We start from the raw sequence: 15,954 nt of genomic DNA, 5'->3' as shown, positions 1-15,954 counted from the left end.
AAGATCTGTTTTAAAGCCCTCATGGGACAGTGTTTTGTCCTGTTACATATGCTTTTCCTGTAGCTTTCTAAGAAGTTAATAACAACATACGCAAAGGAGTGCTGAGAGGGAAATCAATCTGAAATGATATCAGATTTCTAGGGATTATTCTCTACGCCCAAACAGAGAGGATGTTAAACAGAAATAGTTCTTTTTGATAGCTTTGCCTATTAACTTGCCACTTCTAGGAAGAATAGGAAAGTGCTAGGTCTCACAGTCAGAAAACATATTTTTTTTTTATTTTAACTTCTCCAAAAAGGCAATTGAGTGATTTCATTTGTCTACAAAGCTAGATGTGTGTGCATATGTGTGTGTGTTGAAAAGGGTCCTGAAGATAGATCAAATATTTTTTGATCTTTCAATAAAAACAATCACAAAAAACCCAAACAGAATAAAAATATGGTTTTTGATCCCAGGATACAACAAAAAGCATTTCTTATAGCGAGGAATAAACGCATATAGTCCTTGGAAGGCGGCTCCTGTGCTGTGGTCTTTGCTCCTGCAGTTTGGAGCCACTATAAATAGAAACAGCATACATAGGAGAACCAATGTGCGTTTCTATGTCAGCATTCGGCTGCTCCTAGGAAATGATCTGACATTAAAGCTGAGCACAAGAATGGAATGATTAGTTTTAAAATTATTTTGAAAAGGTTTTCAATGCATATATTGACATGTAAGGGAAAAGTTATTTACCTACATCACTTTGAAAGAATGAAGAAAAGCTCCATAAGAAATTTGCAGCAATGTGGACGGAACTGGAAGACATTATGCTAAGTGAAATAAGCCAGGCACAGAAAGACAAATATCTCATGTTCTCCATCATATGTGAGAGCTTAAAAATTTGATCTCATGGAGATAGAGAGCAGAGTGCTGGTTAACAGAGGGAAGGAAGGGAGAATAAAGGGAGGTTGGTTAATAGGTATAAAAATATGGGTAGACAGATTAAGTTCTAGTGTTTCATAGCAAAGTAGGACAAATGTAGTTAATAAGAATTTATATTATATTTCATAATAGCTAGAGGAATATATTGGGAATGTTCCCAACACACAGAAATGAGAAATGTTTGAGGTGATGGATATCACTACTTATCCTGATTTGATCATTATACATTGTATGTATAGATCAAAAACCTCATATATCCCATAAACATATATAACTATTATGTATCAATTTACTGAATAGAAATGACCCTCATGATTACCAAACACATGTCTAGCTAGGCAAAAGTACTGTGTACCCTGTGTTCCTTGTTCGAATTCTGATTATGTGCCAACCACTATGCTTTTACCCTTTAATAAGCATTTAACGTTTTAAATAACTATAATTCTATGCCATAGATACTAGTATTATTACCCCTGTTAGCAGAATAGTTTGAGACTCAGTTAAATCACTTTCCTTTGTTTGGCTATTTAAAGCTACTAATGGAGACTATAGTTTGAAAATTGGGTTATGTTTTCAGACAAGAAAATTAAGACATGAAGAAAACATTTAGAGACACTAGTCATTTGCTAAAAAAGAGTTCTAATACATAAAAATTTTTCCTTATCTGAAAAATTCAGGTCCTGCTATTCTGATTGTATTTTCATCCATATACTCATATATGCTGTCTGACTGAAATCTATTATTACTTTATGGGGTCTCTCATTTTATGGAATTGTTATATTCCTCAAAAGTTGTATATATATATAGTAACTGTCTACAGCTCTATTTGAAAGGGGGCCTTAATGTGAACACTAGATAAAGAACAATTTTATGTTTACCAAGAGTATAAATGGTTATTTCCCAAATACCAAATGTCTTTAACTAACTCTACAAACAGGGACCTGAGTGCCTCAAACCACATGGCTAGGATGTGATGTGAACTAAGGAGAGTACCGCAGTACTTGGTGGCCACCAGAGAGGGCACCACTCTCTGTCAGGAGGGTGGAGCCAGACTCTGCCTAAGCTGCTCTCAGCCCAGAGGTGTGCTATTTCACGTCCTCTCCTTGCTAGGGTTTATCTAGCATGGATTTGCATGATTCCTGCTATGCTTCCATGATTTCAAATCATTTAAACAATATTTTTGTAAGTTTCCTGTGGTCTCCTAAGAAAACTTAATTACAATATTCTGTTTTATTTCTTACTTGTTACTTTTGTATTATTTCTAACTTACAAAAAAACTGTCAAGAACTTCTGTGATAGGTACTCTTACCAGATACACCGATTGCTTACAGTTTGACCATTTACTGTATATTTTTCTCTTACTCTTTCCAAATATAGATTTGTATTTTTTCTGAAATACTTGAGGTAAATTTCAGTGATAATGCCTATTTTTCCTAAAGATATCAGTGTATATTTCCCAGAAAGAAGGATATTCTCCTATATACTCACAATACAATTATAATATAAGGAAATTTAATATTAATACATTACTATTATCTAATCTCTGGGTCCATATTAAAATTAAAATTTTATTAAATTTTAAAATTTACATATTAAAATTTTATTCATTGTCCCAATAATGTCCTTTACAGTTATCTTTTTCTCAGCCCAGGATCCTTTTTAGGATCAGATATTTCATTTAGTTATTGTGTTTCTTTAATTTGGGACTGTTTCTTTTTCTAGTCATTCTTTGTCATTGATATCGTGTACATTTTAAAAAGGTAAGGTTATTTGGTAGAAAGTTTCTCATTTATCCCATGATTAGAAAATAGATTGTGTGTTTTTACCAAGAATGCCAAACAAATAGATAGACTGTCTTTCTCTGCACTGCATAGCAGGTGGCTTGAGATTTAATTAGTTCCATTAATGATGATCTCAGCTTCCATCGCCCAGTGAAGGGGGTGTCCACTGTTTATCCTCTGTAAAGTTACTACTTTTCTCTTTGTAACTAAAAAAATAATCCATGGGGCATTCTCTGATCCTTCTTGCCTAAATCAATTACTATGATGATGTTGCAAAATGGTTATTTTCTAACTCTTCTTCTGCAGCTATATTAATTTACATTCCACCACAAAAAAGAACTATCTCTTCTCCTTCAGTTTGTAAGTATGTATGTTTGTGGCAGGTATTAATATATCAGTGGACACATGGATTTGATTTTATTCTGTAGGTTGTAGTATTTTACCATTGTTGTTTATTTCAAAATTGAATTTCCCCCTTTTAATTTAACAAAGAGCATTAACCAGCTTTGTCACCTACTTTAGTCACACAACTTGGAACAGCAACTTCTCCCAGGAAGACAGAAGAATGGCCAAGAAACTCATGAGAAATGCAAATCAAAACCACCTTGAGATATCACCTAACCCCAGTGAGAATAGCCCACATCACAAAGTCCCAAAGCTTCAGATGCTAGCAAGGGTGTGGAGAGAAGGGGACACTTCTGTATTGTGGTGGGACCACAAACTAATACAGTCCTTTTGGAAAGAAGTATGGAGAATCATCAAAGAGTTAAAAGTAGACCTTCCATTTGATCCTGCAATCCCATTACTAGAGATCTACCCAATAGGAAAAAAGTCATTTTACTATAAGGACATTTGCATTGAATGTTTATAACTGCTCAATACACAGTCTCAAAGATTTGGAAAGAACCCAGGTGCCCATCAACCATAAATGGATTAATAAACTGTGGTGTATATATACCATGGCATATTATTCATCTGCGAAAAGATGGTGACTTTACACCTTTTGTTTTTACCTGGAGGGAGTTGAAGAACATTCTTCTTATTACATTTATCTCAAGAATGGAAAAACACGAATTTCATGTACTCAATACTAATTTCAAACTAGAAGATAAATAATTGCTGGCCCACGTGAGAAAAAAAGACAGTTAAATCTAAAGAGGGGAGGAATGGGAGGTGGGGGAAGGGGTTTACTGAGGAGGGGCTACTTAAAGGTTACAATCTAGGGGTATGTGGTGTACCTCCTAGGTGAAGGATTCACTGAGACTTTTCCTAACCAATGCAAACAATATAACCTAATCATATGTACTCTTATACAGATCTGAAATAAAAATAAAAAAAAAACACTCATGGCCCAGCAAGCATATGTTTGCATCAGTGTGTTAGCGTGGGTGTGTTTGGATCGGCGCCCCTGATCCCCAAGTCCCATGAGAGCAACACAGAGGGTCCAGATGAATACCTGCCTGTGCAGTGTGTGGCATTATAGCAGAAAAAGACTGAGCTTAAAGAATCCATTGCCTTTTTTTTTTTTGGTGGGGGCCAGGTTTGAACCCACCACCTCTGGTATGTGGGGCCAGCACCTCACTCCTTGAGCCACAGGCACCGCCAGAACCTGGTGCTTTTTTAATAAGCAGTGAACAAGCCTGTTTTTTGCCTCATCTCTCAAAGTGTCTCCCTTGCAGACACAACCCTGAGAAACAGCCTGGGTAAAGAGAGATCAGGGTGCAATCTTGGTATACCCAACAAGACGCGGAGAAGCATAAGGGACGCATGGAGAAGTTTCTCCTAACAACCAGCCCTCTGGGAAAAAATAATAATTTTAAAAGGCCTAATAAAACGATAGTCCTGGCTGGGTGTGGTGGCTCACACCTGTCATCCCAGCACTCTGAGAGGCCAAGGTGGGTGGATTGCTTGAGCTCCGGAGTTCAAGATCAGCCTGAGCAAGAGCGAGACCCCATTTGTAAAACTAGCCAGTGTTGTGGCGGAGCCTGTAGTCCCAGCTATTGAGGAGGTTGGGTTGAGGCAGGAGAATCACTTTGAGACCAAGAGTTTGAGGTTGCTGTGAGCTATGATGCTGCGGCAGTCACCCCCACGGTGACTGAGTGAGACTCTGTCTCAAAAAAACCCGAAAATTCATAAAAACAAAACTACAGCCCTGCAGTTGTTCATTTTCTAGCTTGAAATTCGTGCTGAATATGGGATCTGCCAATTTCCTGCTTTAAATAATACCGCCATGGCTGACCTCAAGCTTCCACTATCTCACTCCACTCAGAACTGGGCAGAGCTGTGCACACACACCACCAGCTCAGCCCAACTAGCCTTGTTAATTCTTGCTTGAATCAGTAATTACTGTGGTTGTTGTCCCTCCCTTTAAAATGTGTATCTGAGAAAAAAAAAATAAATAAAATGTGTATCTGAATCTTTTGTTAAAAATGTACATGCCTGGTCTCATATACGACTATTTATCCTTTCAAAATGTAGTCTTGCATAACTTCCCAAATGTGTATTTTATCTTTCTGTATTTTTCTTACATGTTGAGTCCAAGAGCATTCCTCTTGTAACTTCTAGAGGATTTTGGAGGGGAAATCATAGGTTATAGTTTTGGATACAAACAAACCAGGAACTTAAATGTTAATAACTGGGATGTGACAGACCCAACCTCTGGCCAGTAGTCAACTCCTCGTGCTTTTTTCTGCGTCTTAGTAAACCATTAAACTCATGTTTATGTTTATATAAAAGGGAGAGAGACAACATTGATTTAGGTCTGTCTGATGCCAGACTATCTTCTTTGCTGCTCTGCTTGCTGAGGGAGGAGTAATGAGATGAACGTGAGGTGAGCGGACTCAGAAGACTTGACTCCAGAGGAGTTAATGGGGAAAGAGGATAATTGGGCAATAATTTGAGTTTATTATAATACTCTATATGTGAAATACTTGAGAGCTCATATGTGCTTGGGTCATCTTGAAGAAAGTATACACTTCATGGAAAGAATGAGGGATTAGGGAGACGAGATCCTTTGCCTCCTTTCAATTACACAGGGGAATAAGTTCAGGAGATCTATCGTACGACACAGGGATTATAGTCAATAACTACGTATTGTATTCTTGGAAATTGCTGAGAGAGTAGATTTTGAGTGTTGTCACCACAAATAAATACGTGAAGTAGTAATGCATATGTTAATTAGCTTGATTTAGCCATGCCGTAATGTATACCTAGTCCAAAACATCATGTTGTATACCATATATATATGATTGTGTATGTCAATTAAAAAATAAATAAGAAAAAAATGGAATTCATAAAAGGGAGGCAATATCATTATGGAAATTTCCATGATGGATCATTAAGTCAAAATTTATATTAAAGACCATCCCCCCCAAAATAAAAGAAAGGATAAGAACCATTTTGTAAAAAAATTGAACATGTGAGAAAAGAAAGAAGGAAGGGTTTGATTGGGTGGAGGGGACACGATTGTACTTTTTGCAGGGAAAACTGGTGGTAGAGTATCTTGTTTGGAAAAAGAAGATAGGAAGCAATACTCTCTCACTGGCTTTGCTAGATGTGTTAGGCTGTTATCTAGACAGAGAGGGGGTCGGACAGAAGCGGGAGGGTAGAGATGTGGAGTATATGTGGAAGTCCTGGCTCAGGTCAAGTAGAATAGCTACGCTTGTTTTGATGATGTATTTGGAGAGAAAAGCGAGCTCAAAGCTGTGAAAACTGAAATTGATTTCTGCCAAATTACAGAAAAAGAGAAGGCAAAGAGACTTGACCATGAATCAGTTCAGTGATAGATTGATCGTTTTTTTTGGTCGGGGCTGGGTTTGAACCCGCCATCCTCGGCATATGTGGCCTGCACCCTACTCCTTGCAGTGGATTGAGCTTAATAAGCTGAGTGGAGAAGAATCCATACTACACCCATCCATGTTTCTACAGAAGGCCTTCCTGCTGGATCAAAGATCTATATGTTCAAATGGCAGGGAAAAAAAGAGGCTTTTGAAAAAGAGGTAAGATTATGGACAGAATTCAGTTTTCTTAGAATCTATGAATCTTGGAGTCAAATCTATATGAAAACATCTTACAAGGCTTTCTTAAAAATTCTAGTAAGTGCACTACTATTGCTACTCTTTTTTGCAAAATACCAGGATTTACTGAGTTCAAATACAATTTCAGCTAGAAAAACAATAGCACTCCCAAATGAACGGATTATTTTTATTATTGTTTTAGAGTTGGTCTTTGACACATCTCTGTTTCTAGACATGTGAAGCCAGTTTTCTAAGCAGGTCAGTAGCTATACCTTAAATAACAAGGTAGGATCTTATGGTTAGTGCAGATCAATTTTAGATCTCGATATGAGCAGTGGATATATTAAAGTTCATTAATCAACTATTTATGAGGGAATTTGGCATAGTGTTACATACTCCGGCTTTGCTAGGTAAAATTTCGCATTTCCCTCTTATGTGGTAGTCTTGGGCAAGTTTTAAAGCCTTTCCGTGTCTCATTTTTTCCCCAAGTCTTTCATAATGTTGTGGATTCATTACGTTAGCATTCACGGAGGATCTAGAACAGAATGAGCCCTTGCACTCACGAAGATTACAGTAATAGATGTGCTGTGAGACACCAATCTTAGAATGCCAGTGGTGGAAAAAACACCAGAATTTGTTTTGTTGGTCTAATTCTCCCATTGTTGAGGAAGCTTTGAAAAATACCAGTGTCCACATTGTATCGTCAGAGAATGGGACCTGGGGTAGGGCTCCTAGGTGAGTCTAATGTGCTATGAAGGATGAAAGCTGTGACTTAAAAGTTACAAAAACCAGCTGCAGGCTTTTTGGCTGCACTCTAACATCTGGCATCCAGATCGGCCATTCTGTGTGTGCTCTCTCAGTCCTTCTCCAGCATGGCTGTCATCTGCTCCTGCTCCCATAAAGCAGAGCAACACACACGTGTAATTAGCATCCTCATACCCGATATTTATAACTGTGAAAACCCCTGATTTTTCTTTCCCAGCTTAAAAAGTGTTTGTTTTAAAATGCCACTTGTGAAAAGGCCAGCCCTGGGGTAGAGGTGAAACCAATTTGCATGACTTTTTGGAAATTAGAAAAGAGCCTGGACTAATCCAGTAATAGTGCTTTGGACAGTAACAATATTCTGCCATCTAGTGGATAATTCGAAGAATAAACCATGCCTTTAGTAGTAGTATTTTTTAAATCTGTATTATCACACAGCTATGACTTCTAAGCATCTTGCTAACTGGAAGGAAATGTTTTTTGCATTAGTAACACAACTAGTTTTTTTTCCACCAACTATGCCTCAAATTTATTCTCCCAGTGATTTTAATGATTTATTTATTTGACTTAAAACATTTGTTATTTGACTTAAAACATTCTCCTAATGTTGCTAAAGGTTTTGGACATGCTGAATATAAATCCAGTATACCCAGTTTCTAAGTGTTTTCATACTAAATGGCCTGTGATACAGACAAATTTGTTTATATTTGGCTCTTTCTAAAATTTCTTTTTCCCAATTTTTGAGGTATTAATATCCAAGTTTAAGAGTATGAGCTCTAAAGCTACCTCCCCCCCTTAAAACCCTGGCTTTTTCTCATAGCAGTTGTGGAATATTGGACAAATTAACCTCTTTGTGCTTTATTTCCCTGTCTGATAATGATAGTACCTACGCCAGAGGCTGCTGGCGGGGTGAAACCCACGCAAAGCAGTTAGTGTTCAATGTGATTAATGTTCTCACCATTGTTGTTCTTTACCTGTGTATCAATATTTACCAGTTCGGAGGAAGAATTTCAGAAGTGGCTTGTTATCCATTCAATTTTAACAATCAGTGAACATTGGGTGAATCAATTCATGGTTTCCCAAATATCACCCACCAAGTCACCCACCACACATAGGTAAAATGGGAAATTATACCAAAATATGCCTTTATTTACAAAATATTCATTATAAAATATTTACAAGATATTTTCTACATATTGGCCACCTCTTTGTAAAATTTTGTAATGAACATTTAGTAAATTAAGGTACATTTAGATACAATCTCCCATTTTCCCTATGTATGAGGACTTCATGAAGAACAGCCTGTATTGTTAAAATGTTTATACTATCAAAGCAATCTACAGGTTCAGCCCAATCCTGCTTAAAATAACAATGACATTTTTCACTGAAATAGAAAAAATAATCCTAAAATTTATATGGAAACACAGAAGACCCAGAATAGCCAAAGCCATCCTGAGCAAAAAAGGACAAAACTGGAGGAGTCATAGTACCTGACTTAAATTACACTACCTATCTGTAGTAACCAAAACAGCATGGGACTGGCATAAAAACAGATATATAGACCAGTAGAACAGAGAGAGAACCTAGAAATAAATCCATGCATCTACAGTGAAGTTATCTTCAAAGGTGCCAAGAACATACAGTGGGGGAAGGGACCGTGTGTTCAATAAATGGTCCTGGAAAACTGGATATCCATATGCAGAAGAACGAAACTAGACCTTTAGATCTTGCCATATACAAAAATCAAATCCAAATGAATTAAAGACTTAAATCTAAGACATAAAACTACAAAACTTCTAGAAGAACACCTTGGGGAAATGCTTGAGGACATTGGTCTGGGCAAGGACCTCTTGAATACTATTTCCACAGCACAGGCAACCAATACAAAATTGGCCAAACAAGATCACATCAAAGCTTCTGCACAGCAAAGGAAATAATCAATAAAATGAAGAGACAACCACAGACTGGGAGAAAATATTTGCAAACTACCTGTCTAATAAGAGATCAATAACTAGAATATGTAAGGAACCCCAACAACTTGATAGGAAATGGGCAAAGGGTCTGAATAGACCTTTCTCAAAATAGCACATACAAATGGCCAACGGGTACATGAAAAAATGCTTATCATTAGTGATCAGAGAAATGTAAATCAAAACTGCAATGAAATATCATCTCACCCCAGTTAAAATGGGTTTTATCAAAAAGGCAATAATGAATCTTGGTGAGAATGTGGAGAAGGGAGACCTATTGTATACTGTTGGTGAGCATGTAAATTAGTGCAACTGCCACGGAGAATAGTATGGAGGTTCCTCAAAAAACTGAAAATGGAGCTACCATATTACCCAGCACTGGGAGGGAATATATCCACATATTCAAAGGAGGGGAAATCAGTATATCGAAAAGATACGAGCGTTCCCATGTCGATGTCGATTGCAGCACTATTCACAATAGTTAATGGTTAAGGTTTGGAATCAACCTAAGTGCCCATTCATGGTTGAATGGATAAAGTTGTGGTGAATTTACACAATGGAATATTATATAACCACAAAAAGGATGAAATCCTGCTACTTGCAACAGCATGGATGGAACTGGAGAACATTATGCTAAGTGAAATAAACCAAGCACAGAAAGATAATTATCACATGTTCTCACTCCTGTGTGGGAGCTAAGTATTATAAACAATTGATCTCATGGAGACAGAGTAGAATGATGGTAATCAGAGGCTGGGAGGGTAATGGAGAAAGGGGGATAAAGTGGGAATGTCTCACGGGTGCAAAAATACAGTTTGTTAGAGAGAATGATATCTGATAGCCACAAAGTGGCTATACTCAACAATATGTTAGGGTATACTTAAAAAAAAACTTAAAGGGTGTAATTGAAACATGTCCAACACAAGGAAGTGTAACGTTAAATGCCTGAGGTGATGAATATCCTGATTATTCTGATGGATTAATTTATACTGTATGCCTGTATCAAAACATCACACATACCCATAAAGATGTACAGCTATTATGTACCCACAATCATTAAAAATTAAAATCAAAATAAATCAACAAGCATTTACTTAAGCTTAGTTTATGCTGAACAGCATGGGAAATAAAAGGCTGGTATCATAAACAAATAGAGGATTAACTGTAATTCAAAGCAAATGTAATAAGTATGAGGCCCAAGTTACCATAAACAAAGTACAGAGGAGGGGAGGATATTTCCAGGTGGGAAGGTTGATTTATGAGCTCTCATTTAAAGAATGGCTCAATTTTAATAGGAATTAAATTGCACAAGTGGAGATGACAGGGAGGACTCCCCAGGTTGGAGACTATTTTGAGCAAAAGAATCAAATCTAACACCCCCCCCCCCCAGCATTTCTTTATTATGGGAGCAATGGTAATAACACCTGGCTGAAGTGTAAGATTTCTTCATTCTTTCACACAGCATGTATTTGAGGACCTATTCTGTGCTGGGCTTTGCTTTAGGTAATGTGCGTGTGATGGTGCATAGAATAGACAAGGCGCCATCCTCTAGTGGGGAAGGAATACGGAGAGAGAAGCTTAGGAAGAAACAGTGGGGGCAGATTTTGGAGGGGACCTGATGGAGAATGTAAAGGCTGGTGAGCAAGACGACGTCGTGATCAGACGCGAATTCAGGGACATTTTCTGGTGGAGGAAGTGTACAGAAGGTAACAGGACCAGGCCATGTAAGACACAGAAATCGTTTAGCAGGAGACAATTTTAAAAGTCCAGGTGAGAGGCAATGAAGCCTGAACTACGGAAATGAAAAGGAGAAAACAATCTTTTTTATTTTTTGAGACAGAGCCTCAAGCTGTCACCCTCAGTAAAGAGCTGTGACATCACAGCTCACAGCAACCTCCAACTCCTGGGCTTAAGTGATTCTCCTGCCTCCACCTCCCAAGTAGCTGGGACTACAGGTGCCCGCCACAATGCTTGGCTATTTTTTGGTTGCAGCCGTCGTTGTTTGGCGGGCCCGGACTGGATTCGAACCCGCCAGCTCAGGTGTATGTGGCTGGCTCCTTAGCTGCTTGAGCCACAGGCGCGAGCCTGAGAAAACAATCTTAAAAGACACCCAGCAGGTGAAACAGGACTTGGGGAGTGGGCATGTGGAAAAGGGGAAAGATGAGGAGGCTTCCTGCAGAGAGGCCGCACCATACCCTGTTAGCATCACCGGAAACGTCGTCTCAAATCAGACTCACAAGTATTGTGCTGACTCCAACCAATTTCATCTCTTTAAACCTCCATTTCTTCATCAGTCCAATGGGAATAATTAAAGGTACCACATTATTAATCACTGCGGAAAATAAAGGCAAGCACTTTCCACATTACTAGGGACATGGTGAGTGCTGGAGGTTATTACGGGGGGCAGTAAAGAAAGTTCAGACACGATCACCAACATCTGCCTGCATTTGCATCAGAAGTAATCGATGGGGATGTGGCTCTCATCTTAAGGTGCCAATTATCCATGAGGAAGATAATGAGTTGAGAATTTTCAACCACTATTCCACATTAGGATCACAAATTAAAGGGTCTTAATATTTCATTTGAGAATCAAAATAGTTGCAGGTTTTGGTATTACTCTCCTCATAAACTGGCCAACGCTTCATTCTGGCAGCTTTGGGTAATGCATTTGTAATGGTGAATAGAGATACCTTGAGATTTCATGGAAAATCTAAGAATGATGTTTAGGTTAAAGTTTCAGTACTCCGCATTTTGTTTCTCCAGTTCCAAGGCCTGTCTCGAACACTTTCCAGCTGTAGACTTTTATTTTCCCTCCCTTGGAAGACACATATTGACTTCAATACAGAGGCATTAGGCAGCAGAAGTTGGGTTCTTGTTAAGGGCCAGGTAATACGGATAAAAAATTGCTTATATGTTTATTTTCTAGAATTCCATCTAAAGTAGTTATGTGAAGAGTCTGAATTTATGCTATATGGACTTAATGCCCATTAAGAAGAACACTCATGGAATCCTCTAATATGTGGCTTTTTGTCTTCTTTTATTTAGCATATTTCCAAGGTGAATGTATGTTGTAACTTGTATTGTTATCATGTTCCTTTTTATGACTGAATAATATTCTCATATGGCTATACCACATTGTTTATTTAACAATTGGATACTTGGGTTATTCCAGTCTTTCGCTAGTATGAATAATACTGCTATGAACAATTGTGTGGACATACGCTTTCATTCTCTTGGGTGGATATCTGGAAGTTGAATTTCTGGGGTGTATGTAGTTTTTATATTTAGCTTTTTGAGAAAATAAGCTGTTTTCCAAAGTTGCTGTACTATTTTGCCTTCTTGCTTGCAGTATATGCAAGTTCTATTCTCTAAATTCTTAACAGGTTTTGCCATTCTTTACAGCCATTCTTGTCTGTATGAAATGGTATCTCATTGTGGTTTTAATTTGCATTTCCCAAATGACTAATTTTCTTGTACACAAGACCTGAATTCTAAAAGCTCTGTTTGGGTAATGTGCTAATAAGAGGAATGAGGATAAATGGATTTGTAGAAAGGATAATAGAATTATTGTTGTCTGTCGGTGTAACACTGAGTTTGAGATGCTCAAAAGGCAAGAAACTTGGATCTAGAACTCAGAAGAGAATTCGAGGCAGGAGACATAGGTTTTGGACTCGGCTACACAGAGAAGGCAGTTAAAAAAAATCAAGATTACTCTGATGATTAAAGATGATGAGCATTTGAGTTGGAACATATTCTTCTTAGTAAAGTATCTCAAGAATGGAAGGAAAAGTATCCAATGTACTCAGCCCTACTATGAAACTAATTTTTGGCTTTCATATGAAAGCTATAATACAGTTATAACCTAAGAATTTGGGGAATGGGGAGAGGGAGAGGAGGGAGGGGGAGGATGGGCAGCGGGAGGGGGATTGGTGGGATTACACCTGTGGTGCATCTTACAAGGGTACATGTGAAACTTAGTAAATGTAGAATGTAAATGTCTTAACACAATAATTAAGAAAATACCAGGAAGGCTATGTTAACCAGTGTGATGAAAATGTGTCAAACTGTTTATAAAACCAATTTATGGTGCTCCATGATTGCATTAATGTACACAGCTATGATTTAAAATTAATAAAAAAGAAGAAAAAAATTATCATACCAAAAAAAAAATCAAGATTAAATGAGTTCACCAACAGAGGAGAAAACAGAGCAAGAAGCGTGAGAATATTTAGGACTTTGTTTTAAGAAATTGATAGAGCACGATATATCAGTGAGAGAGGCAGAGATTTATGAGACATAGGAGAGACTAGTGTCATGGAAGCCATTGAAAGAAAGATGTTGAAGGAAAAAGGGGGAGCCCAACAACAGCAAATACCGCATAGCCGAGTAGAAAGCTAAAAAATAAGAAAAGACTATTGACTTTGTGGCTGCATCTCAGTTGTTAACAATTGATGGATGTCGTAATTTCCATGAAAGTGAGGAGGCACTAAATCAAAGTTCTCAAGTCCACAATTTCATCAGACTTTTAATTTTCTCACATACTTTTCTTCCTGTGACTACCTTGTAGTTTTGAAAAAATTTCATTATATGGGGAAAGCAAAAGTTACGAAAGTTCAGTTTAATTTTCTATTTGTTTTTCAGGCATGGAAAATTTTAAAATCACCGCACTCTTTTTTCTCCATGTCTTCCCTATGCGTGCTTCTTCATTCATTTTGTTGGAAAGGTTGGTTTGGAGTCTTAAGAGACTCATCAATGATGTTACAGAGACAATTCAGAGACAGGCTGTCATGTGTTTAAAAGAAAGAATAAGCCCGGGGAATTTTGTTTTTGTGCATAGTGGGAATAGCATTTAATGCCACTGTTTGAGTCACTGAAAGAATGTCTGTTGAGGTCAGTAATGTTCCTCATTTAGAGAACCCTTTATGGACATCTACTCCATAAGTTGATTACCATTCGTGGGAAAATATTTGACCCAAATACTCTTTGCTCCTCTGTGACATGGATCATAATTCTATCACAGTGAGCTGCTCCCTTTCTCAACCACAGAGATATCCAGTCATTTCAAATATGCTTAAACTGTTATTTCTTTTATAGACTCTAACTTTTAGCCTGAATCTCTCCCCTCCACCCTCTGATTTTTGATTTCCAATTTTAGAAATAACTTCCTTGCCTGCCAAACTCAACTGAGTATCTAACTCTAAAGCTGATCAGCCAGGAGAATTAAAAATGGTTATAATTCTGATAAAGAACTTCTTTAATTCTTTCTGGACGACGCACTTTTGGCAATACCTAAGTAGCCACATGGACAACTTAAGTGGATAGACTCATTTCTAAATTCTTTTGAGTTGGATGGTTCAAATGGTGACTAGTTCCTCTTTCCTTGATATCTTTTAGTTATGTTGACATAACGTGATCTAGATTCAGTAATTTCTGGGAAGGGGTAAGGTCAAATCTATCCTGGTGACACATTCCCTATGTCTTGATAGGTTTCCTATATCTCTCCCAGAAAAGACAATCTCAAAGTTCCCATACATTTTTTTTTGTATGGTGACACCATCTAACGCTTGGAATGTTTCTGATAGGATAATGAAGACGTAAAGATTTAATGCTCCTGGGGCAAGAGGTTCAGTCAGAATAAATGTAATATCCTAGCAACTGTAATTTCTAGTGGTATTCTGACTTTCATTGAGAGAACATTAAACATAAAGTTTATTTTTTGAGTGCCCATAAAAATTTCTTTACCTTTCAAAATCATGTGATTTTAAAAAATATACCAGAATTATTTGGTGAGAGATGTTCTCCCAAATATTTCTTTGTGGAACACATCCTGACATTAAAGGAATTCAGTATCTAAAGTAACTCTGGAGAGAAAAGAAGTGAAGCTTACAGTGTGGATTAGGTAAAATTTCATGAAGGTTTGTGTTCTAGACACAAATTTTACTTTAGATAAAATACAAGTTTAAAATCACTAGCAATTTTAACAATTCTTAGACTACATAAAGAAGAAAATAGCAAAAGACTACCTCAGTCAAAGCAGACAAATCCAGTTGGAATGGGCTATTTATCATAAAATATTTTTAGAATCACAGAAATAATTAGAAATAAAAGAATTCTTTTTAGTTTAGAACATCTTAAAATTTGATAATTATAAGAGTAAAGACATGGTTCTTCTGCTTTAACAGGAGAGGGATGCTATTTGGATCAGGAAGAATTCAATTATGTTTTTTTCTATTAAAGTCCTGAAATGATATCCGAATATGTAGTTCACTTGGGTATTGTCAAAATAGAGGCGACAAGAAGGTAAAAGTTATATCCCCTTACTTGATAGAAGTAGAAACAGTACGGAATTTATTCCACGTTTATTTTGTTAACCGCACAGTTAATGTAAAAAATAAATTTCTAAAAGCAATTTGAGAACTATATACTGTGTAAAAGGCAAATTTATTCAGCATAAGAGACTTCTGAAAATCAGTTTGTAAAACAACCAAAAAGTTGTCTTATTGT

This window comes from Nycticebus coucang, chromosome 5, assembly GCF_027406575.1.
Source record: "Nycticebus coucang isolate mNycCou1 chromosome 5, mNycCou1.pri, whole genome shotgun sequence".
Lineage (NCBI taxonomy): Eukaryota > Metazoa > Chordata > Mammalia > Primates > Lorisidae > Nycticebus > Nycticebus coucang.
This window is presented reverse-complemented; position numbering follows the sequence as displayed.